A 25,154-nucleotide genomic window follows, 5' to 3' on the forward strand; every position below is an offset into this window, starting at 1 on the left:
AGATCAAGAGTCACATGCTCCACTGACTGAGTCAGCCAGATGCCCTGGGGTTTTTTATTTTGAACATACCTGGAAATCATACTAAGCACAATAGTATACTCTGCCTTTTTAAAAAAAAAAATTTTAATGTTTATTTATTTATTTTGAGAGAGAGAGAGAGAGACAGTGTATGTGTGAGTGGAGGAAGGGCAGAGAGAAAGGGAGACAGAATCCCAAACAGGCTCTACCTTGCCAGAGCAGAGCCCAATGCAGGGCTTGATCTCACAAATCCTGAGATCATGACCTGGCCGAAAACAAGAGTCTGACGCCGAACCAACAGAGCCACCCAGGCACCCCTACTCTGCTTTTTTTTAATCTTAACATTATATTATAAGCATTCCTTCGTGTCAGCAAAATCTCTTCGTAAACATGACTTCTAAGGCCTGTCCATACTTTGGACACATATTGATTTCCTAACAAATCACCTGCTAGTAAACTATAAGGTCTTTAGAATATTTTATAATTAGAAACAACCATGTGGTAAAGAGTCTTCTGCAAAAAAAAAGGGGGGGATGCTTGTATTTCATATTACTACACTAGAATAACTTCAGAGAAGAGATTTGAATGTTTTTTATGACTTTTTAAAAATTCTTTTAATGTTTATTTTTGAGAGACAGAGAGAGAGAGAGCAAGTGGGGTAGAGGTAGAGAGAGAGGGAGACACAGAATCCAAGCAGACTCCAGGTCCTGAGCTATCAGCACAGATCCCAGTGTGGGGCTTGAACCCAGGAACCGTGAGAGCTGAAATCAGACGCTCAACCGAATGAGCCACCGGGCGCCCCTGTTTTTATAACTTTTAAAATTTGTGGTAAAATATATAAAACATAATATTTACCATTTTAACCATTTGTAAGTGTGCTGTTCAGTGGCTTAAATCCATTCACCATGTTATAATAGCCATCACCACTATCTACCCCCGCCCAAAACATTTCATTAACCCCAACACAAACTCTGTACTCATCCTACAATAATCCCCTGTGATCCCCTCCTCCAGCCTGTGGTAACCTCTACTCCACTCTCTGCCTTTATGAATTTGTCTCTTCCAGGCACTTATCATACAAGTGGAATCATATGATATTCTTCCTTCTGTGACTGGCATATCTCACTTCACATGATGTTTTCAAGGACCATCCAACAAATGTTCGTTTTGCTTTTATAGCTGAGTGGTGCTCCATTGCCACTATCACACATTTTGTTTATCCATTTATCTGTTGGTAAACATTTGTGTTGTTTACACCTTTTGACTGTTGTGAACAATGCTCTTATGCACATTGGCGTACAGATGTCTCAGTCCCTGCTTTCAACTCTTTTATATACCTAGAAGTATGTGATTCTATGTTTAACTTTTTGAGGAAACTCATGCCATTTTATAGAGACCCAACCTGGAAATAACAGATGAGGTTTGTATGTTATTTAGGCAAGTGTGACTAGCAGGAACTCCTATTAGTGCACACACCAAATCGTTGGTCCTCCATCAAAATTTGGTGAATGATTACACGTTTATAAATGTTTATAGAGAAGGTGTTGCCATTTTTAATGGTTTCCCCCATTTTATTCAACCAGTCCCAAACTCATACAAAAGGTCTTCAACTATAGGGGCGCCTGGGTGACTCAGTTAAGCATACGACTCTTGGTTTCAGCTTAGGTTATGATCTCATGGCTTCATGGGTTTGAGTCCTGCATCGGGCCCTGTGCTGGTGGGGCGGAACCTGCTTAGGATTCTCTCCCTCCTCTCTCTCTACCCCTCTTCCACTCACACTGTCTCTCTCTCAAAATAAATAAATAAACTTAAAAAAAAAAAAAGGCCTTCAACTATAAGTGTGAAACCAGTGCCAAAAGAGGGGTCCTGGGGAAAATGCTTTAAACTTCAGGAAAATGATCAACAAATATAGGAGTACCTTATGTGTGCTTCGTGCAGTGTTTGTTCTCTCGAGAAATGCAAAGAAGCCCAGGGAAAAAATAGTTTATTTTTCACTCACCAAAATAGGTAAAGCCCTGCTCTGTGTTCTAGAAATGCCGTGTCAACTAACCCAAGGGACATGCCCAAGATGAAAACAGGAGGCCCATCCCACAGCAGCATGGTATTAACTTTTGAATGCCTAAATAGCAAGTAATAGGCATTCATAAACTAGCACAGTCCTTGAAGACCTCAGGTCTGGGCCTACAGAACCTTTCCAAAGGTTGGAGGATTTTAGCTGGTGTGTTAGGTTCCTCTCTGTTGTAATACATTGCCACATATTTTGTGGCTTGAAACGACACACATTTATTACAGTCCCAGAAGTCAGAAGTCTGGGTCTTATGGGCTAAAATCAAGATGTTGGCAAAGCTGTGTTCCTTCTGGAGGCTCTAAGGGTGAATCCGTTTCCTTGTCCTTCCCAGATTCTGAAAATCTGATTTTACATGCTCTTTCAGATTCCAGAATCTGCATTCCTTGGCCCATGAACCCTTCCTGTGTCTTCAAAGACTATCTATCCAACCTTTATTCCCACTGTTGAATCTCCTCTCTTCTCCCTGACCCTCCTGCCTCCTTCTTATAGGGACCCTGTGATTACATAGGACCTGCCTCGAAAATCTGGGAAAATCTCCCCATCTCAAGATCCCTAGCTTAATCTCATCTTCAAAGTCCCCTGTATGTGAGGGAATGATGTTTTCACAGGTTACAGCAATCACTGTGGACATCTTTGGGGGCCATTATTCAACCTACCACAGCTGAGCAGCATCTGGAAAAGCAGAAATGAGGGAAATTGTGCTCAAAAGAACATGTGAAGGGTGTTTGTCAGTTGGACCACCAGCATGCAAAAACCCTTTCATATTTGGGAGGGATTCCAAGATAAAGTGTGAGACAGGCAACCCTCTTCCCGTGAAAGAGGTACACGACCCAGGTGTGGCCCATGTGATGTTCCCACCTACCATTCTGACCAAATCGGTTTGCTTTTACTCAGGCTTTTGGCCTTGATTTAGGGACCTTCTAACAAACAGCCACATGGAACTTGTTATTGTGGTCACTTCAGGGACACTGTTGAGAACCAAGCGCACCTCATCACACCCTTCACCAAGGGAAAGGTTTCTTAGGTCTCAGTGCCAGGGAGACCAGCAAATCTTGTGAGCATATGGCCTACATTTGACTTATTGAGGTTGTGACTCCTGTAATTCAACATTTCCCAGCCCTCAGTGTGGAACTCTGGTATTCTGTAAGATTGAGGCCAGCTCCTAGAGGTTGGAGGGTGACAATTAACCACCCTTCCTGCCTTCAGTGTTGAAAACGAGTGTAAGGAGGACTTAAGGATCCCAGTGAAGCTCAGGCTCGGTGTAGACTCCATCATCCCCAACAATGGCTTTGGTTAACTTTGTTGGAGCTCTAGGTGGGCATCTTTCATTCTGAAAGAGGGCAGGCATCATGTGCCCCACCCCCACTTTCAACCCTAAATCTGCATATGGAGAACAGCATAGAGGAGTCTTGTTTGCGAGCCTGCTCTAAGCACATTTACACCTCTATCACACTGAGGGTTGTGGTCTGCCTCACTCTTATAGAACAAAGTGAGAAAGACCCAGAAAAGAGTGGGTCTCCATATGTCCGACTGTGGGCAAGCAAGAACAGAAGGAGAAGGGAGAATATGCTCCTTGAAGCTCCTTCCTGGGGAATGGAGATGTCTCCTTGCTTCCATGTCAACTTAAGAACGGGCATACCAGCAATGTTTACTCTTCAAAAATTTTTTTTTTAGTATGTAAGAAATATGTGTTCCTGTCTTAGAGCTCTAGATGCTCTGCCTCCAGACTTCCCATAGCTCACTGCTAACGCATTGCTCAGGACTCAGCTCAGCTGTCTCAGCTTAGAGTGGTTTCCATGACCCCCAAGCTTCCTTCCACCCTGTCCCACCCCCGTCTCTTCACCCCCCTGTATTGTCTTCCCAGCCTCGACCACTAACTAGATGATCTTGCTCATGCATTTATTCATTTGTTGGCTGCCCATCTTCCCCCCTCTCAAACACAAGTTCCATGCAAATAGGAGGATTGCTTTTGCGGGCCTTTGCTGCATGCACAGTGCTTAGCACCGTCTCTGGCTACAGCAGCCCTAGTGGTACATACTGTCGGATGAGGGAGGGGTGCTGCCTGGACCAAGGGCCTGAGCTCCTGCTTGCCCCCCATCCACTCAGCTCCACGCTTTAACAGTTCTCTCCCCCGTCACCCATCTCGAGTCCCTCTCTTCCTCTCCTCCCTCCCTAACCCCCAGCACTAATGTTCAGCCCTAAAAACAATGGCAGTGGTCCTCCCTGCTCTGTCTGCCACAGTTGCTGTCCCACCCTGCCACCAAGGGCTCCCCGTGTTTCCCCGTGTACAAGCTTTGCCTTTGCTGCGACCCCGTACAAACTTGTGCTGTCCAGCGCAGAGGGGGGCCTTACCAGGCGGATGCACTGAAGCTGGTGGTGAGATTGAGGATGTGGACGTGCAGATTGAAAACAAAGCTGTGCTTCCTCCCCGTAGCTTTGCTTTGTTCTATACTCACAGTATTTAATTTTCTGTATCAAATGTTAGGGAAGGGCCTGCAATTTTGTGCTTCTCAAGGAGGCTGGGGTGTGGTTTTTAAAACTAAGGGAGCAGTCAATTGCCCTGCCTCCTAGATAGGTTGGGAAATCTCACCCCTTCACCCTGCCCTCACCCAGGCAGGTCTTCCCTCCCGATCCGTGCTTAGGAAACCCTTGCTTCTGTTCATGGGCCAGTTCAAAGGGCTTTTCTGTGATGTCTGCCCACATATTTTTCTTCTTCCTCAGCCAAGTGGACTGCCCACTCCCTAAGCTTCAGAGCACTGTGTCCACAGCTCTGACGGGTAATTATTTTGTACTTGTTCAGATTCCCCGTCACTCAGTATCTTACTTAGCCAGCCCAGGGTACCATAACAAAATACCGTGGACTGAGTGGCTTTGACAACAGAATATGATTTTCTCATAGTTCTAGAGGCTGGAAGTCTGAGATCAGGGAGCCAGCATGTTCAGGTTTGGTGAGAACTCTTTTCCTGGCTTGTGGGGTCCACCTTCTTGCTGTGCCCCACATGGTAGAGAAAGAGAGAAAGAGAACAGGCTCTCTGGTATCTCTTTTTTTTTTAATGTTTTATTTATTTTTGAGAGAAAGAGAGACAGAGAGAGCATGAACAGGAGAGGGGCAGAGAGAAAGGGAGATGTAGAATAGGAAGCAGGCTGTGTGCTGACAGCAGTAAGCCTGATGTAGGGCTCAAACCCATGAACCACAAGACCATGACCTGAGCTGAAGTCAGGCATTCACCTGACTGAGCCACCCAGGCACCCCTCTGGTGTCTCTTATAAGGACACTAATCCCATCAGCCCAGGGTTCTACCCACATGAACTCATCTAAATCTAATTACTTCCCCAAAGCCCCATTTTCAATGTATGAATGAGAGGTGGGACAGGGGAACTTGTGCAAACATTCTGTCCATAACACTCAGTAAGCATTTTTCAAAGTTAGTTATTTTTTGGGAGAGGGCAAGCAGGGGAGAGGCTGAGAGAGGGGGACAGAGGATCCGGAGCAGTCTCTGTACTGAGCTCGAACCCACGAACTGCGACATCATGATCTGAGCCAAAGTCAGACGCTCAACCGACTGAGCCACCCAGGTGGCCCAGCATTTTTAAATAAAGAAAGAACCTATGCTTCCTTCAATTCCCCCTGACTAAGGACAGGACTGATCCCAGGGTCCAAAGCAGGTGCAGTTCACAGGAACCACCTTGGAAAGTCAGAGTCACAGACAGAATCTAGCAATTTGCTACAATGTTGACATACACGGATCTTGTCACCTGGTCTCTTTGTCACAGATTGAGAAAGTCAATCCTCAAAGAAGTTCAAGAGACTGGGCCATTGTCTTATTCCTCTGATTTGTGCCTAGAATCAAACATTGCTTGCAAAATCATCTTGTCCATTCAGAAAAGATTTATTGGTCACCAACCATGTGCCAGGAATTGTGTTGCCCTCCAGAAGTAGGAGAGACAGACCCACAACCGGCCACAATAGTGCGGAATGGTCTGGACCTTGAGACAGCCCTAGGCAGGAGCCGCTAGCCCAGCCTGGGAATTGGAGGAGGCGTCCTGGAGAGGGGACACTTGAACGGGGTCTCCCAGGACAAGGAGGGGTTAGGCAGGCAAAGGGTCAGAAGAAGATGTTCCAGGCAGAGAAGGCAAGCCGGAAGCCAGGCAGAACAGGGCCCCATTGGGAACTGCAAGTAATTACTGAAATTACTGAGAATTCAGTGTACGTGCCAAATGCTGTTCCCAGCTCTGGGGTTACCACAATGTGGAAAACAGAGGCCCTGCCCTCAAGAATTTACAGTCAAAGATACATGAAAAATGAAATAAGTAACAATTCGAAGCACGACTCTCAGCTTCACCTCTCCAGGGGTTACTTAATACATTGAGAGTTTGCACTCTTTTTTTTTTCTTCTTTTAAAGTAAGCTGCACACCCACCATGAGGCTTGAACTCAAGACCCTGAGATCAAGAGTCACGGGCTCTACCAACTGAGCCAGCCAGGTGCCCCAATAAAATGACAGTTTAAATGTGCTTCTGAGCCCCCACGCTATTGTTTGGAGAATGCCTTTCCCCCCTCTTGGGAGTACCTCGATAAATCCCACAATCCCAGGGCCTTCCTCGGTCCACGAGGGCATCCTAGTGACTCTGCCTCTTGGAGAGAAAATCAGAAAAGCTGAGGAGCCCCCTGGGGGGTTGTGTTCTACACTGTTATTGTTGCTACTGTTGCCGCAGTGCCTCTGCTGACACACGGAGACCTGGGACAGAGCTCATCCGGGGCAGAGATGTGGCCTGTAGTCAGGGAGAGAGGAAGGGAAGAGGCCTCCTTTCCATTGAGTCGCGCTCAATGAGGGATGCTACATGACACAATGGACTTCAACCCCAGTGCCTCAGGTCCTGTGGAGACAGACACACACACACACACACACACACACACACACACACACACACAGGCACAGCCTCAGGGGCAGGGGACTTCCAAACTAGAGCCACATGCATTCTGGTAACCAGCATCTTTCCCCAAGAATCCCTCCCTTGAGCAAGGAAGCCCCTCCCCCTCCTGCTCCAGATCAAATGACATCGCTCTGGGGGACTGAGAAGGAATATGCCTCCTCTCTGGTACATAAATGACAGACAAGTGATCAGATGCACGCCACGGGGATCATTAATAACTACTTGAAGTGGTCTGTGTTGGACACTGAAGGGATTGTCTATTCTACACCTTCTCTCCTCTAAAAACTGCCTCTTCCTCCATTCTGTCTCTGGTTTCCCGGAGAGTTACAACATTCTGAAGCCTCCTGGCCCGCCTGCCCACAATGTGGCCATAAGTCCCTGCCTTGGGACAGTTTCACACTTGCACCTGAGAACGTTGGTGTCCCTTTGATGATGGAAGCTGTCAAATGTGCAACTCAGGAGCTGGTGGCAGCTCTTGTCACGAAGACAAGGACAGTAATGCAGAGAGAAAAGGCAACGGAAGCCTCAGGGAAAAGCAGGACAGACAGCGAGGGGTCACGTGGGGTGCAAGTCCCTGGTTCCCACTGTATCCGACTGTCACGCGGACGTGACCACAGAATGTCACTTTGCTTAAGCTACCTTGTGTGCTTTATGTAAGCCTGTCCCTCATAACTAGGACGACCAAGGAATGTACTGTCCAACCCAGAACACTTTAAAAATGAAAGACGCCACTAGTAATAATTACCCTGGGACAACGGATGTCACCTGGGGCAGTCCCAGGCGGACGCTCCCTTTAACCCACTAATATGATGATGGGGGAAATCAGTCCGTCCAGCATTGAGGTGTAGTGGGCGGGCCCGAGAAGATGGAGGGGCTGCCTGATCCGGTAGGTATGATGGAGTCGGCAGCTGCAGAACTGTGTGCCCACGTAGCCTTTCCTCCCTCCCCACTGCCTGGCCACACTTCCACTACAGCGCAGAGAGGAAAGCACCTTGTTCCCGGCGTTCCAAACTGCGTGGGGTTCTTGTGGGGAGACCTCCACAGATTAGGAACTAGACGGGTCCCGGCCCCAGAGGTGGATCTTAGGAAGGATCATTTACTATCCATGTACCCCACTTTTCTCAACCCACAAAAGAAGAGGGGAAGGTAGGCTGTTGAATGGCAGGGATACTGTCCCCACATGCTCCGCTCTCCTGTCTCAGATGTCGCTGCCTCCTGAGCTGCCACCTGCCTGTGTGTTTTTTTAAAACTTCACCTCCCAGGTTACTTTGACCATGAGCATCACTCCTCATTCGAGCTGAGGACGACAAGATGTTCCTGAGGGTTGGGTAGTGTCTCCTGCCTAGGTTCTGGGGGAGGAGGGGGGCAACCTAGTTAGGAAATTAGGAGCCACTGGCAGGAGATTGCCGGTGTTAAGAAAGAGAGTCCATTGATGGCCATGGAGTGCATGATCCAGTGCCCCAGCCCCCCCAACCTGGTGCCATTTGAGGAATCACACAGGTCAGCTCTCAGGACAAGTAGGAAGGGGGAGGTGCCCATGGCTTCTCGTGGAGCCAGGCTGTCTGCTCTATGCTGTTCTGGCCAGAATCCAAGGAAATGTACACGCTGAGGGTGGTGAAGGCCCCATCCTCCAAGGTCACTTAGGGTGAGCTGTCAAGGACTATCAAGGGTTAGCCCCAGAGGCTGCATCCTCAGGTGTAAATCTGCCAAGTACTCTGGCTTCTCTAAACAACCCTCCCTCTTAGCCGTCCACCTTTGCGCTCAACAAGAGTGGGTGAAAGGTGTGGCCAGTGTGGACTTTGCCATGTGAAGGGCTATTGTTCTAAGGAGTGTCAAGTATGGGAAGATATCTATAAAACCAGCTTAGCAAATTTCCAGTCCATTTATCCATTCCCAGAGGGCATAGGTCTTTCCCCAAACCTTGAAATAATGCAAAAAGTTCTGGCAGCTAAGCAAAAGTCCATAGCCTGTCTGGGCAATTCAAATTTGCATGTCTAGGGCAGAAGATGGTTGGTACACAGGGCAAACACATTCAGTTCCTGTCATAAGAGACCACTATGAGGACCACTATGACCTGGTGGCTCAGTCAGTTAGACATCTGATTCTTGATTTCAGCTCAGGTTATGATCTCTTGGTTCATGAAACCAAGCCCCGCATCGGGCTTTACACTGACAGCTTAGAGCCTGCTTGGGATTCTCTCTCTCCTTTTCTGCCTCTGTCCCACTCTAAACAAACAAACAAACAAACAAACAAACAAACAATCAAACATTAAAAAGAGAGAGAGAAAGAGACACTATGGGTACAGACTCCTGTTTCATCCCTGGTGGAGTCTTTGTGATATAACTGCAGCCTGGAATAAATGTCCCTGAGTCCCCTGAACCCATCCCTGGCCCCCGGCTCTCCTGCTCCATCCAGACTGAGTTGCCTGGGACACACCTTTGGTTCAGCCATCTACAGCACTAAAACTTCAGGGATTTTGGTTGCCCATCAGTCACCCTTGCAACTCTGGTGCTCTGTCCTCTGACCTCCTCATCATAGGAATTGACCATGTCTCCCAAATCAGACCCTGGACTCTAGGCAAGCCAATACCCATCCTCCCATATCCTCACTTTCTTGTTCATTCCCGTCTCTACCTGCTTGGAACCCCCTGCCCCTTTTAAGCTTCCCCTGTCCTTTAAGCCAGATGCTTCCTTGAATCCTTTCCTGAGGATATCAGCCCCCGTTGAGTTTATTTAGTATCCCTCTGGCTAATTTAACAGCTGATCTTGATGGGGTTCAGGGCAGGCTGCCCCAAGGTGTGCCATTCCAGCATATTGATTATTTTGAATTAAAGTTACTTAGGAAACAGCCAGTGTAAGGACACTCTGAACTTTCTCTGTCCCCCTGAAAGCAGAAAATAAACCCCTCATGCAAAGGTACTCTCTCTGCACCTGGAGTGTAGAAGGCATCCTTATCACCAGAGAGAAGGAATTCAGGGCTGAGAAGGCCGTATAAACAAACCTGTTACTTCTTCATTCATATTCTACCCCCAAACCCATACTTGTTTGTCCTGTCAACTCTCCACAAAGGTATTGTTTCTTTGTCTAAAAAGTATGAAAGCTGCCCACTTTGGTCACTTCTTTGAGTCTCATATCTTTGGGACCCCAGTACACACAAATTTAATTTTTTTTTCGGTTAATTTCTCTTTCATTGCAGGGGGTATATCCGCCAAGATCCTGGAAGGGTAGAGGAAAATGTATTTTTTCTTCCCTACAGTCTTGTGCAGACATTCTCCACTATTGCACTGCCCCCTGGATCTAGTCTTCTCAGTTTCAAAGTGTGCAGGACAGAAACTACCTTCTGCTTATTCATACTCCCACTCCCCCACCGTGCTGCTTGGGATAGTACCGAACTCGCAGTAGATGTTCAATCAACTCTTGTTAGTGGTTTGATATTCAGACTAAGAGGAAATGCCTTGGTTCCATTTGGTTTTGTTGTGCGCTGGTAGCTTCTGACCTTTTCAAAGTCAGGAGGACCTCCACCCGAGATGAATGGTATTGTGAGTTTTGCTGGACTGAGGGGGCACATGATGACAAATGCTTTGGATGACTTATCATTTATTCATCCCAACAGCGACTAACACATTTGAGAAACAGTCATGCCATGCAGCAGAGTAAGAGTGGCCACTCAGCAGTGGAGAATGTTTGCTGCAGACACGGTTCAGGAATTCTCTGCTGTAACTGGGTAGCAGAGAGACCCTATGACTCCGTGGCCTACAGATTGGGAACCTCTGGGGGATGCATTCAACACCATGCTTATAAGTACCTAATCCGTGCACCTTCTCTCTCTGCTGTCAAACCCTGATTGCTTTTAAGATATGTTATAAAACAGGGGCTCCCAGTCACTGAGTCAGTTAAGTATCCGACTCATGGTTTCACCTTAGGTCATAATCCCACGGTTCGTGGGATCAAGCCCTGCGTTGGGCTCTGTGCTAACAACACGGAACCTACTTTGGATTCTCTCTTTCTCTCCACACACACCCCCCAAAATAAATTAATAAACGTTTAAAGAAGACATTTTGTAAAATACATGGATGGATACTACAGAAAAAGGGGTTAGGAAGAATTCATAGATTCATAATGATAGCATTAATAATTTATTGTTGAGCACTAATTGTTGGATGCTTTGGGTCATTTTTTTAAATGTTTTTCTTATTCTTGAGAGAGAGAGAGAGAGAGAGAGCATGAGCAGGGGAAGGGCAGAGCAAGAGAGGGACACAGACTCTGAAGCAGACTCCAAGCTCTGAGCTGTCAGCACAGAGCCCGACGTGGGGATCGAACTCACAAGCTGTGAGATCATGACCTGAGCCAAAGTCAGACACTCAACCGACTGAGCCACCCAGGCACCCCAGGTCATTTTATTTGTTATGTATGACTTACCCGTCATAGAATTCTATGAAGTATCATTATTCCCAGGAGCAAACTGTGAGTGGAGGTCATTGTGGAAATGGAGGAAGGGCCCAAGCTTTGCATGTGGGTAGATGAGATACAGAACAGCAATGACAGGTATGCAAAGTGTGGTCTATCCATTCAATAGAATATTATTTAGCCATAAAAAAGGAACAAGGGGCTGGTTCACACTGCAACGTGGACAAACTTTGAGGTGTTTTGCTAAATGAAGGAAGCCGGACACAAAAGGCCCCACATTCTATGACTCTATTTACATGGAATGTTCAGAATAGGTAAATCCATAGAGAGAGAAAGCAGATTAGTGGTTGCCAAGAGCTGTGAGGGGGTGGGGAACTGTGAAGAACTGCCTAATAGATATGAGGTTTCCGTTTGCAGTGATGAAATATTCTGGAAGTAGATAGTGCTAGTGGTTGCACAACACTGTGTATACACTTAATGCCACTGAAGTGTTCACTTTAAAAGTGGTAAATTTGGGGGCACCTCGGTGGCCTAGTCGGTTAAGCGTCCGACTTTGGCTCAGGTCATGATCCCACAGTTCATGGGTTCGAGCCCCACGATGGGCGCTGCACTGACAGCTCAAAGCCTGGAGCCTGCTTTGGATTCTGTGTCTCCCTCTCTCTCTGCCCCTCCACCTCTTGCCCTCTCTCTCTCTCTCTCAAAAATAAACATGAAAAAAATTCAAAACAAATAAAAATGGCAAATATTATGTTATGGGCATTTACCACAATTTACAGCAACAACAACAAAACAAACAAAAATAGCAACAGTAGCCCGCGTGGAGACAGGGTCCCAGAGACGGGGTGACCATTCAGAAAGAACACTTTGGGAGCCTATAGACACAGGTGGGATCACTTGGAGATCATAAAAACAATGATGATTGCTAAGAAATTAATCAGTCACTGCCCAAAGAACCTCCAAGAAGAGTCCTGGCTGGGAAATGCTGTCCCCTGGAGGGCACAGGAGGGTCAGGGCGGGGGGGGGGGGGGGGGGTGCTGGTTCTCAAGATCCTCACAGAGTACAGACATACTTCCAGCTTATACTTGTTTATCTCACCTCCCGCCACAACAAGGCAAGTGGCCAGCAAGAGCGTGCTCACCGCTACATCCTTGCGCATGAAGGAAAGTGAATATGTGATGCACTCCATGTTCTTTTTTTCTTCCAAGGGAGTGTTTTTTCCTAATGGAATCCAGACTCTTTAAAAATATATATATTTAAAAAAGCACAGTTCAATCAATTTCTTTTGTGAATTTCAAAAGAGATGTTTTATTCAGTTCAGATATGTGGCAACAGCAGGAGATCAAAGGCAAAAAATAAATACTTGCAATTATTTGTCATATGGATGGGAGGAGAGGACGAAGACTGTGCAAATAACAGAGGGAAAATGGTGGCTGAAGGAACTAGATGGGATGGAACGAACGCCCCATTTTTTCCTTAAATGTAGGGACCTTTTCTTTCTACATCTCTTCAATGGTACTCTCCACTGGCCTATTCTACTCTCCTCACTTTCTCATGTGGACCCATCTTTCCCCAAAATATACCCTCTTATCTTTATAATCTAGAATGGTCACTACTCCTCACCACTTCAATCCACACCTCACATCTCAACGTCCCACTGCACACAGGATCCAGCCCCTGCTCCCCAATGTAACATCTTGCTGGCTTGAACCACCTGACCCCAGCCCACATCACAGGAACCTTTCTTGTAGCCTCTGGGGATGATGGTGCAACTCAGAGGAATGACAGGGATTTCAGGCACTGTTGTAGGCTGGAGATGGGCATTTATTTTAAGATAGGTGAAGTCTTCGTCATGCCCTCAAGTTATACTGCACAAGTGGCCACCTGAACCAGTGGAGTGATGCATTGTTGGCAGTAGGAAGTAAGACCCTCTTTCCACTCCTCCTGGGGCCACCAAGTCAGTGATAGAACAGTTTGTACAGCTGTACAGGCTTTGGGCTTTCTTAGAAATGTCTGGAGACTGACCACAGCACAGTTCTCCAGAGAGGCTTGTCAGCCCTTAGAATGTTTTGGGTGTACAGTTACATCAGGTCACACCCAACGTGAGTAGCACCCTGGCTTGCTTCTTTGAATTCCTCAACTATCAAGATCGCAGCTTGTTACCTCCAGCCTGAAGCTATCTCTAATGACAACTCAGCTCACCTGTATGAATTTTTCCTCCTCGCTCCCTCCCAGGGAAACCAGTTGGCCCACTATGAGGGGGTGAGTCAGCGACAGTCAAGAGGCCATTTTATCAAGCTCACACTGGGAAAATCAGGTAAATTACTGACTGGCACAGGGGCATGCAACCCACGAAACACTCTCCAAGATTAACTCAGCTTAAAAAGAAAAACAACAACACTATAAATCTATAAAGGCAGAAAGTAGATTAGTGGTTGCCTAAAATTCTGGGCGGGGAAGGGACTTGGGGGGAAATGGGGAGTGTCCCCTAATAGGTACCAGAGTTTCTTTTCAGGGTGATGAAAATGCTCTAAAGGTAATTGTGGTGATGGTTGCACAACTCTGTGAATATATTAAGAAGTCATTGAGTTGTGCCCTTTAAATAGGCCATGTATGTGAGTTAAATCTCAATACCGATTATTGAAACAAATAGCCTCATCTTTCCCTCCAAAGACAATGTTGACAATCCCCTCAAGACAGGTGAGTAGGCAGATTTACCCACCATTACCCCTCACCCCATCTCTCTCCACTTAGCATTCAAGGACCGATTGGAGCCACTCCCTCCGAATGTTCTTCGTTCCTCATTTGGTTCCTCTACCTTATACTATGTCACTTTTATGCAGCGGTGTGCTACTACAGGGTTAACAACCAGCTCTTCAGGGAAGAAAAAACAACCACGCCCTAGTTCGTAACATTTGATGATTTCTGGGATGTAAATACTAACACCATACCTGAGCTACAGTACCTGAGGCTGAAGCAGAGTTGGGAAGTGCCCGGCAGGACGCCGTTAGGTAACATTTCTACCATACAGATGCAAATTACCTCAGGACCATGGCAAAACATCCGAAAAACGGTTGGGAAATGAAGACTTTTGAGTGCACATCAACTTTGAGTGTGTTTCCATCATCTTTGTGATGAGCTTTGAGGGTGTACCTCTGTCTTTTATTTAGTTAATTGTCAGTTTATACAACTTAACTTGAAATAATGGCTGTGTTTAACCACCAGCTCACAAAATCCCTGAAAAGTTAACCATCAGCTCCTACAAGCTTGTATGAGCCAGCTCTAGCATCCCACCTGGCCAGGCCTGCCCTTTTGCCAGAAAGACATCGTTTCCTAGAACGCAGCCTGGACGCTCTCAAGAGCAGGGACAGGGCCCATGCTTGTTGATCATGTAATCATCCGTGGGGTTCGGTGGCCAACAGTTACAAGGCATGTTCAACACATGCTCGCTGACTGACAGCAAGAGGTTATCTTTGAACCACCACAGCGGTTAAAGACTGGCAAATAATAGGCTTCTGAACAGCGGAAGATAATGGAATAAGAGAAAAATTAATGCAAATCGGTCTTTAACCTATTCATTTTAATAAGTTAAATACAAGTGAAAGATGTCTGTTCTGTGCTGGGTACAGAGCAAGATCTCTCTGCATGTGGAGCATAATGTTACAGGAAGATGATGGAAGATGGAGACCAGAGGAATCTGCTTACAGGAAGTAGTTTTAGAAGAATTAAGGCAAAGAATCTGGCTTACCTTCTGACCTACTAAATGAAAGATTAAGCAGGAAGGTGACATGGCATAAGGTCAGTGTTTCCAAACTTTTTTGAACACATACCCTTCACTGATTAGCATAAAAAATGCCCCCTTTTCCTCAGAGATTGTGATCTGTCCCCCTAGGGAGTAGAACCATTGCCTTTGGATGACAATCTCTCATACTCAGAACTCCTGGGTCTCCCCGCCAGCCCAGGGGATTTGCAATTTTATTTATGAAAGCATAACGGTTTTGGTCGATTGGGCTGTTTTTTTTAATTTTTTTAAGTTTTTCAATATATGAAATTTATTGTCAAATTGGTTTCCATACAACACCCAGTGCTCATCCCAAAAGGTGCCCTCCTCAATACCCATCACCCACCCTCCCCTCCCTCCCACCCCCCATCAACCCTCAGTTTATTCTCAGTTTTTAAGAGTCTCTTATGCTTTGGCTCTCTCCCACTCTAACCTCTTTTTTTTTTTTTCCTTCCCCTCCCCCATGGGTTTCTGTTAAGTTTCTCAGGATCCACATAAGAGTGAAAACATATGGTATCTGTCTTTCTCTGTATGGCTTATTTCACTTAGCATCACACTCTCCAGTTCCATCCATGTTGCTACAAAGGGCCATATTTCGTTCTTTCTCATTGCCATGTAGTACTCCATTGTGTATATAAACCACAATTTCTTTATCCATTCATCAGTTGATGGACATTTAGGCTCTTTTCATAATTTGGCTATTGTTGAGAGTGCTGCTATAAACGTTGGGGTGCAAGTGCCCCTATGCATCAGTACTCCTGTATCCCTTGGGTAAATTCCTAGCAGTGCTATTGCTGGGTCATAGGGTAGGTCTATTTTTAATTTTCTGAGGAACCTCCACACTGTTTTCCAGAGTGGCTGCACCAATTTGCATTCCCACCAACAGTGCAAGAGGGTTCCCATTTCTCCACATCCTCTCCAGCATCTATAGTCTCCTGATTTGTTCAGAAAGACAAATAAAGAAACTGATCCCATTCACAATTGCACCAAGAAGCATAAAATACCTAGGAATAAATCTAACCAAAGGTGTAAAAGATCTGTATGCTGAAAACTATAGAAAGCTTATGAAGGTAATTGAAGAAGATATAAAGAAAAGGAAAGACATTCTCTGCTCATGGATTGGAAGAATAAATATTGTCAAAATGTCAATACTACCCAAAGCTACCTACACATTCAATGCAATCCCAATCAAAATTGCACCAGCATTCTTCTCGAAACTAGAACAAGCAATCCTAAAATTCATATGGAACCACAAAAGGCCCCGAATAGCCAAAGTAATTTTGAAGAAGAAGACCAAGGCAGGAGGCATCACAATCCCAGACTTTAGCCTCTACTACAAAGCTGTCATCATCAAGACAGCATGGTATTGGCACAAAAACAGACACATAGACCAATGGAATAGAATAGAAACCCCAGAACTAGACCCACAAACGTATGGCCAACTAATCTTTGACAAAGCAGGAAAGAACATCCAATGGAAAAAAGACAGTCTCTTTAACAAATGGTGCTGGGAGAACTGGACAGCAACATGCAGAAGGTTGAAACTAGACCACTTTCTCACACCATTCACAAAAATAAACTCAAAATGGATAAAGGACCTGAATGTGAGACAGGAAACCATCAAAACCCTAGAGGAGAAAGCACGATTGGGCTGTTTTTTCAATGACCTCTCTCCATGCTCACCCCGCAGGCTGAGAATCAGGAGGTGATGGCCCAGGCCTGGCAGGCAGCATACCTGGCTTCCAGGTCTGCACCTGCCATTTGACTTACTGTGCCACCTTCACAGGTCACTGCCCCTCTCTGGGTCTCCGTTTCTTCACCTTTAACTCTCCCATCTTTAACAAGAAAATTAGATGGTTTTAAAGTTTCTTCCCAGCTCTAACATTTCATGAGCCCAAGTTCATTTTTCATCCTGACCTAGATTTTAAAGATAATGTACTTAAAATATTACAAAATGTGAAAGTGATCAGTTATCTCCTCCGCTTGGCAATGTCATCGCTGGAAGTGCATTGGTGGGCGTTGGGGGGGCTATTTTGGTGCCTGGATGCTCAGAAGAGGAGGAAGAGAGGGTGGAGAGATTACCAATTCAGTAACCTCCTCACGACTTCTGAGGCCAAGTCGATGCTTGTCTTGAATGCCTAATCCAAATAACTATGAGTTGTGCAGGTGTGTTAGAATAGTGATTAAAAATAGCTGCCACTTTCTTTTACTGACTGCCTACTAAGGGCCTTGGACTTGACATGATTTCTCTCTGATTTTCAAAACAAGTGCACAGTATGATCCCAATTTTATAAGTGAGCAGTGAAGTAACTTGCCCAGGCTTCCATAGCTCGATGAAACCCAGATTCAAACTCGAATCTAACGCCAATCAATGCCTATCTTCTTCCATTATGCCGGCGTTATAAAGTATGGCTTCCAGAGCAGCAGCATCTTCTGGGAGCTTAGGAATGCAAATGCCCTAGGTCTACTGAATCAAGAAGCCCTCCAGGGGATTCTGATGCTTGTTCACATTTGAGAACCCCTGTATGATGTTAGGCTGTCCCTTGCCAGTAGCTTGGTCAGCAGTCACACTGTGGAGATCTTCAGAGAGCCAACATTTCCTATGCCCTTACAATGATTTGACCAGGACAGTGAAAACCATCCACTCCCTGGTTTGGGGGTAATATCCTGACATCATGGGTGTTCCAAATGTCACAGAAACCATAAAGTTGGCTTACTGAATCATTCTTGAATCAAGTCAAAATAAGCTGCCAGAGATCATTTTTCTAATTTGACTTCCTGGCTCCAAAAAAAGTGATCAGCATTCCAGAATGCTCTCTAGGGGAAGATGGGTGGATTCCAGAAGGAGGTGTTGGGGTGAATTGAAATTTCTCTCATTGGAATTTCCTTTTGTCTCGTGTCTACTGGAAGACTTGCTTCATTTGAAGATGAGCTGATCATAAGGTATAGAATTTTGCATGTTGATTCCTACATGGAATCATTGCTCATATTTGCTGTCCCTCTCACTGGGACTGGGAACAGTAGCCAAAAGGAAGGTGTCCTTGGAAGTGAGGGGCAGACATGACTTGCAGAGGAGCAGGGGCATCACTGGCAAGAGGTGGAAGGTCAGTGGACTTTGGCTGCAGCTCAGTGGAGTAGAGTCAGGGCTCACAGGTGCATGCACAAAATGTGGACTTGGAGGACGGGGAACGGGCTGGGAGATTTGTGCACCTGCTTCTGGGGATGAAAGGGTGCTGTGCAACCCCACCCCAGTTCTTGATCTTGAAGGTGCACATTTCCCTCTGGCTAAAGGAAGAACAACCAAATGTTGAGGCTTGGCTCCGGAACGCTGCCTGGGGGAGCTACTGCCAGGGACCAGAGGCCTCATCCACCTGCTCCACGCTGACACCAGCACAGATGAGGTTACTGGAGAAAATCCTTACACCACCGTGGGCTGGCTTCAGTCCAAACTCCTGGTCTCAGACTGCAAATGGGCTATCAACACTGCCTCTTCTCCTTTTGGCTTGCTTTGCTCCAGTGCAAGTATTGGGCCTTTTCCTCCCTCCTCCACCCCGCTCTCCACCCCAGCTCTGCTGCTGACCCAGCCGCATGTTTGGTTGGGAAAATAGAAGCCAACAGATGGGAACTCCCTCCTCTTGCCGCCACCAAATGCACACACCTTCCTACATCTACTTCTGCAACAGGCCTCTCTTTCTTCTCTTACACTGGAGCAAGTGTCCCCACTCCTTTCAAAGGCAAACCCCTCAGCGCGTGGCCTGGATCCTACTCCTTCTTGTCTATCCCAGAAAATCACATCTCCTCTCCCTCTCTCTCTCTCTCTCCTTCATCTGCAAATTTTCACTCTCCCCTGGACCAACCTATAGACTTTCTCTGCTCTCTCTTATATGTACATAAAGAGTTTTAAAACTTTAACATATAGTATTAATATAAAATACATGTGCATGTGTTAAAGCATAATATACATGTAAAAATAACTCCCACGTGTAGATGTATGTGTTATGTATACATATGTGTATACACGTATACATATACGTATACACATCTACGTGTATATATACATACACATCTATATAAAACTCTTAAGTATATATGGGTTTTAAAGACAACAACAGATGTCCCCCTTGGCCCTGCCTCCCCCCTCGTTTCTGGATCTCCCCTCGCACCTCCTGTTCTCTCCTCTCCTCACTCCAATCCAGCTTCTGTCCCCATGAGACACTTGGCACTGTCTGGAAACAGTTTTGGTCCTCATGACTCAGGGGAGGGGTCCACTGGCACCTAGCAGGTGGCGTCCAGAGATGCTGCTTAACGATCTACAATGCACAGGACAGCCCCCACAGCACACAATTATCTAGCCATAGGGGCACCTGGGTGGCTCAGTCAGTTGAACGTTCAACTTCAGCTCAAGTCACGATCTCATAGTTCGTGAGTTCAAGCCCCTCGTCGGGCTCTTGTTTTCCAACTCTTGATTTCCAACTCTTGATTTCCAAGAGTTCCCATGATGCCTAAGTCTGAGAAACTATTTTCCATGCTCGACACACTCAGCCATTTTCCCTTGAACTCTGTGATGCTTCTCTTTCTTGGTTTTCACCTATATTTGGGGCCATTCTTTTGCATGTTCCTCCTCCACCTGACTCAGTTCTGGGCTTTCTTCTTGTATTTCTCTTTCCCTTCTCTTCCTATTGGCCCATCCAGTGACTTCCTATCATTTGCACGCTGGCTCTGGTGCCAGCCTGTCTGGTTTGAGTGCCAGCTCTCAGCTTCCCAGCTGTGTGACCGTAGTAACAATTTCTTCTCAGAAACTTGGCAGCCTTTGTTTCTTCTTCAGGAAAATGGGGATAAGAATAGCACTTAGTGCACAGAGTTGTAATCACCGAATGGAGAAAACCAAGTAAATCTCACAACAGAGAGTTTAAACGCATGTTAATTGTTATTATTGGTGTTTACGACTCTTTGACATGAAAACTGCATGTCTTTTTAGTTTTTACCAGAGAGCCCAAAAACAGATAGACACTGAGGACTCACCAGATCAAATCAAGACGGGTCAAGCCAATTAAAAACAAAACGAAACAAAAACACTGCTTGAGCATGAGCTGTGTGCCAGGCACAGCTGGAAATTCCTGCCCCAGAGAGCTTGTTTGCTGGGAGTACACAGGACAGAAACCCAGAAAATACGAGGAAGAAATGGCTGGCATACGATGGGTGCCCAACTACTGGAAGACAGTGATTTTCAGAAACCTGTTCATCAGGGACACTTCAAGTAGGTGGGTCCTCAAATTTTTGAATTCAAATCTCTATTTTTTTTATTGAGGTATAATTGACACATAATGTTAGGTTTTAGGTGCACAGCTAAAACTAGAGATTCAGTATTCAAATTTCTGTTTTGAGGTGTATTTTAAACTATTTTATTTTATTAAATTAATGATAAGATTTTAGTAAAATTTATTAAGTTTTTTAAAAAGTTGTTTTAGGATTTTTTTTATTAATTTATTTTTAAGTAATCTCTACACTTAACATGGGGCTTGAACTCATAACCCCAAGATCAAGAGTCACATGCTCTACTGACCGAGCCAGCCAGGCACCCCTATTTTAAACTATTTTAGGGGCGCCTAGGTGGCTCCCTCGGTTGAGCGTCCAACTTCGGCTCAGGTCGTGATCTCGCGGTTTGTGAGTTCAAGCCCCACGTCGGGCTCTGTGCTGACAGCTCAGAGCCTGGAGCCTGCTTCGGGTTCTGTGTCTCCCTCTCTCTCTGCCCCTCCCCACTCACACTCTGTCTCTCTCTCTCCTTCAAAAATAAATAAACACTAAAAAAATTTTTTTTAATAAAAATTTTAAAAAAACTATTTAAAAATTATAATAGGGGTGCCTGGGTGGCTCACTCAGTCGGTTAAGCATCTGACTTCGGTACAGGACATGATCTCACAGTCCATGAGTGTGAGCCCCGTGTCGGGCTCTGTGCTGACAGCTCAGAGCCTGGAGCCTGCTTCAGATTCTGTGTCTCCCTCTCTCTTTCTGTCCCTTCTCTGCTTGCACTCTCTCCCTCTCAAAAATAAATAAACACTAAAAAAATTTTTTTAATTGCAATAAATAAGAACATACTTATGACAGGTTACAGGCTAAATTTCAAGATGGTAGAGAGCATCGACACAGTAAGCTTGGTTTCAGGTTGATAGATTTTCATCCAGACTGCGGGGAAGTATCTCCTTCCACCTCTATTTCGTAAAAGAAAATCTCCATTCATCTAGAGATTTGCAAGGGGAACAATTTTGTTTTGTTTAACAGCTTTATTGGAGATATAACTCACGTACCATACAATTCACCCATTTAAAGTTTGTTGTTTTTTAATGGTTACAATTTCAACTGCTTATCTTGGTCAGTCAAGATTCTCTTGAGATTGTACCAAGAAGGGGCGCCTGGGTGGCGCAGTCGGTTGAACGTCCCACCTCAGCCAGGTCACGATCTCGCGGTCCGTGAGTTCGAGCCCCGCGTCGGGCTCTGGGCTGACGGCTCAGAGCCTGGAGCCTGTTTCTGATTCTGTGTCTCCCTCTCTCTCTGCCCCTCCCCCGTTCATGCTCTGTCTCTCTCTGTCCCAAAAATAAATAAACGTTGAAAAAAAAATTAAAAAAAAAAAAAAGAGATTGTACCAAGAGAATGCAATATGAAGTAAAATAAGAGGGGCACCTGGGTGGCTCACACAGTTGAGTGTCCTACTCTTGATTTCGGCTCAGGTCATGATCTCATGGTTCACTGGATGGAGCCCCGTGCCAGGCACTGACAGCATAAAGCCTGCTTGGGATTCTCTCTCTCTCTCCCTATCTTCCCCTCCCCCACTCACGCTTCCTTATGCGCTCTCGCTCTCTCTCCCAAAAGAAATAAACATTAAAAACAAAAGAAAAGAAAATGAGGATGCTGTGTGGTGAGGCCAAGTGTCCCTAACATCAATTTTCAAATTTTTATGCTCAAGTGAACATAAAATATTTCCTTCAGCTGCCTAAGTAATTATATAAATTTAAATGTAGAAAAGTATTTCATACTAACTAAAATCTTCATGTATCTGCTTTATGTGTTGAGGCTGCACATAGGAGTTAGACTAAAGAGATTTAATTTGACAAACATAATTGAATATGTGCCACACACCGGGCCCCGTTCCGGACTCTGGGAGTCAGCCATGGGTCATCAGGCCCTGCTCTCATGAGGCTTAGATTCTAGTACAGAAACGGGCGAGAAGTAAACAAAATGATGCATCAGATGGTGAGAAATGCCATGAAAAAGTAAAGCAGGTCAGGAACCGGGTGGGGGAGGGTGGGAGACAGGGAACAGGCCCCTGAGGGGCTGCTACAAGTACAGGGCCCGACCCTGTCCTTATGTGAAATTTTGGTATTTTGTTCATCGCGGGGGTTTTTGGCATTCATTTTGATTTTTTAAGATCGGTACTTTTGGTTACTGAGTTCTTTGGTGCCCTCTTCAATTGCACACTGGTTTCACCCTGGTTTCAGCCCCGGAAGCAGGGTCTGTGTAAATGTGGTCACAGTCACCAGAGGAGGGCTTCGGATGCTTTGCTAAGTCTTCAGAAGTTCCTCTGTGGTCTTTGGAAAGGCCACTAGAGGGTCTTGAGCAAATAGATGATGTGACCGAAAAAACCACCTGGGGACTGTTGGTCTAGAAGCCTTGTGGAGACGAAGGGGAATGAGCCCAGCGCCGGGACCAGTCAGGAAATGTATTGTGACAGTCAGGCCCGGGGCTGCTGGAAGAGTAGGCAGCAGAAAGGAAGCTTGGTGGCCCTGTGCCCCTCACGTATTTTTGCCTGGCCCCAAACCACCCCCAGAAGTCAACATCTCCCAAACAACTGAGCAGACACAATGAATGCCAGCCTCTTGCCTCTTTCTGTTTTTAATATGGTCGATTTGTGCAAAACAGGAAGTTCTGCTGTGACAATGGCATTATTTGTGGCCGAGCAACGTACTTTGGAGAACTCTAAAAACCATGGGTCCCTTGTGCCGCTAGCTCAGCCGTGCTTATGGAATCTCCCGTCGGGTGGGCCCCTTTCCAACAGGGGCCGTGATTTCCCTCTGCTATGCCAGCAGAATGAACTCAAGAGCCGCTCTGTTCCTAAGACAGGGGACAAGGTTGCTTAGCCTTTCGGGAACTCCCAGCTGCGTGGGGCCCTGGCACTGCAGTGGAGAGGGGCTGGCTGAGTGCCAGGCGGGCACTGTGAAGGCAGGGAGATTTACTGGGAGGTCACAGGAAACCCTCCCCCCGCCCAGGCTTTGGTCCCAGATAAAGGGTTCAATGTGAGGTAGTGGCCGCAGGCTGGGGAAACTCAGAGGAAAGGTAATTCCCGGAGACAGAGGCAGACAGGAATATGCGGTCGGCACCAAGCTGGGGTTGGGAGGCCAGACCCTTCAGCAGGAACTTCCAGTCTTCTGTTCAGCGGAAATGAAATTGCCGGTTCCGGTTCACCCTGGTGGCCTCACTTGCTCAGACATCTCTAGCCATTTTCTAAAGTGACATTTTTCACTGGGCCATGAAACGTGGCCATGAACGTGGGCCACGTTCTTTTCGAGAGTGGTCTTTTGGAATCAGAGTCCGGTTTGAAACCTGACTCCGTGGCTTCCTAGCTGGGTAGCCTCACGCAGATTGCTTAACCTCTCTGAGCCCCAGACCCTCCATGGAGTTTGTGAGACGAAACCCAACAATAGTCAAAACCCCACTCTGTCACATGTTTGTGTGACCGTGGGCAAGACGCTCAGTCAGTTTCTCAGAGCTTTGGTGTTTTCATCTTCGGTGTGGGAATAACAATAGTGCCGACCCCAGAGCCTAGTTGTCAGGATCAAATGAGACAAACCCCCGAATGAGATAAAATAGGAACATGGCATACAGTAAGAACTCAATAAATGGTTAATATAATTGCTGCCATGGTTGGAAATGGTAAGCTGTTCCAGCCTCCTTTTGGAATAAAGTGCAATAGCATGGGTGCAAGTTGAATTTCAGGATCCCAGTGAAATTATTTCAGAACTCCCTTTCAATCTCCTCTGGCTCCTTTTGACTGACTCAGTCAACAAGCATTTATTGAACATCTACTCTCTGCCGGTCACTGTTAAGAATAGGAGACATGGCAGCCAGCAAAACAGGCATGCGTCCTACTCTCATGCAGCTTAAGATCTAGAGGGAGAATCAGACGATCAAATAATTTTATGGATTTAGAGCTCCCTAAGGTAATGAGTGTTTTGAAGGAAATATTTGGCAGTTATGAGAACTTATATAACAGAAGGTGCCAGCTTGGCCTAGGGGGTCAAGGAGACTTCTGGAGGAAATAAAGTTTGATTTGAGATCTGCGGATGAAGGAAGTGATTAAGTCCACCCCCGTGTCCCTCCCTCTGACGCCTGGAGGTCTTCACATCTCAGCTCCCCTATACTCTGGGAGTCTCACCCGCCAGCTGTAAGGCACAAACTGTTACAGTCACCTCCCTCCCTGTTTTCTCCTCGAGAGGTGAAGCAGACTGGAGATCAGAGGTGCAAACGTGCTCTGCAGAAAGGGGAAGTTGTATGAAGCCCGCGAAGGCAGAGACCCAGCTAGAGACCCAGCCCGAACGGAAGACAGCTGGAAACCAGAATCCAAGCCCTTCCCATCTACCTCTGTGGACGGGGACTTGGATCTTTCCTGCCTAACGGATACTTCCTGGGCTGCTGAGGGGTGCTGGCTGCGGGCCGATGGCTTGTGGTTTCTCCTTGAGGTTTCCGTGGAGTCAAAACAACACATGGACTTTGATCTCTCTTCAGCAGTTGGCAGAAAGCTCAATTCCAAGCAGAGGCCAAATCAACTTTTGAGGACTAATCCCTCAGCCTCCCCACTGTCAGGGACAGCCACTTCTGGAAGCTTCACATCTAATTCAGGCTGCAAAAAGCAGCCTTGAATTCTTATTTCTATCACCCACTAAATCCATTCAATTGCC

General features: G+C 46.2%; 1 long non-coding RNA gene across 2 annotated transcripts in view; it reads left to right on the plus strand.

Moving 5' to 3' along the window:
* LOC125168767 (uncharacterized) overlaps positions 1 to 25,154 on the plus strand; it is a 28,083-nt gene extending 2,929 nt beyond the window's left edge. The window contains exons 3-5 of one of the 2 annotated variants that reach the window (XR_007153288.1): positions 13,659 to 13,740; positions 20,183 to 20,465; positions 24,692 to 25,154. This is a non-coding gene — a long non-coding RNA (uncharacterized LOC125168767). The remainder of the gene's footprint in view (positions 1 to 13,658; positions 13,741 to 20,182; positions 20,466 to 24,691) is intronic. The other variant, XR_007153289.1, reaches the window with a different exon arrangement.

The sequence above is a fragment of the Prionailurus viverrinus genome, chromosome B3, assembly GCF_022837055.1.
Source record: "Prionailurus viverrinus isolate Anna chromosome B3, UM_Priviv_1.0, whole genome shotgun sequence".
In the NCBI taxonomy this organism is placed as follows: Eukaryota; Metazoa; Chordata; class Mammalia; order Carnivora; family Felidae; genus Prionailurus; species Prionailurus viverrinus.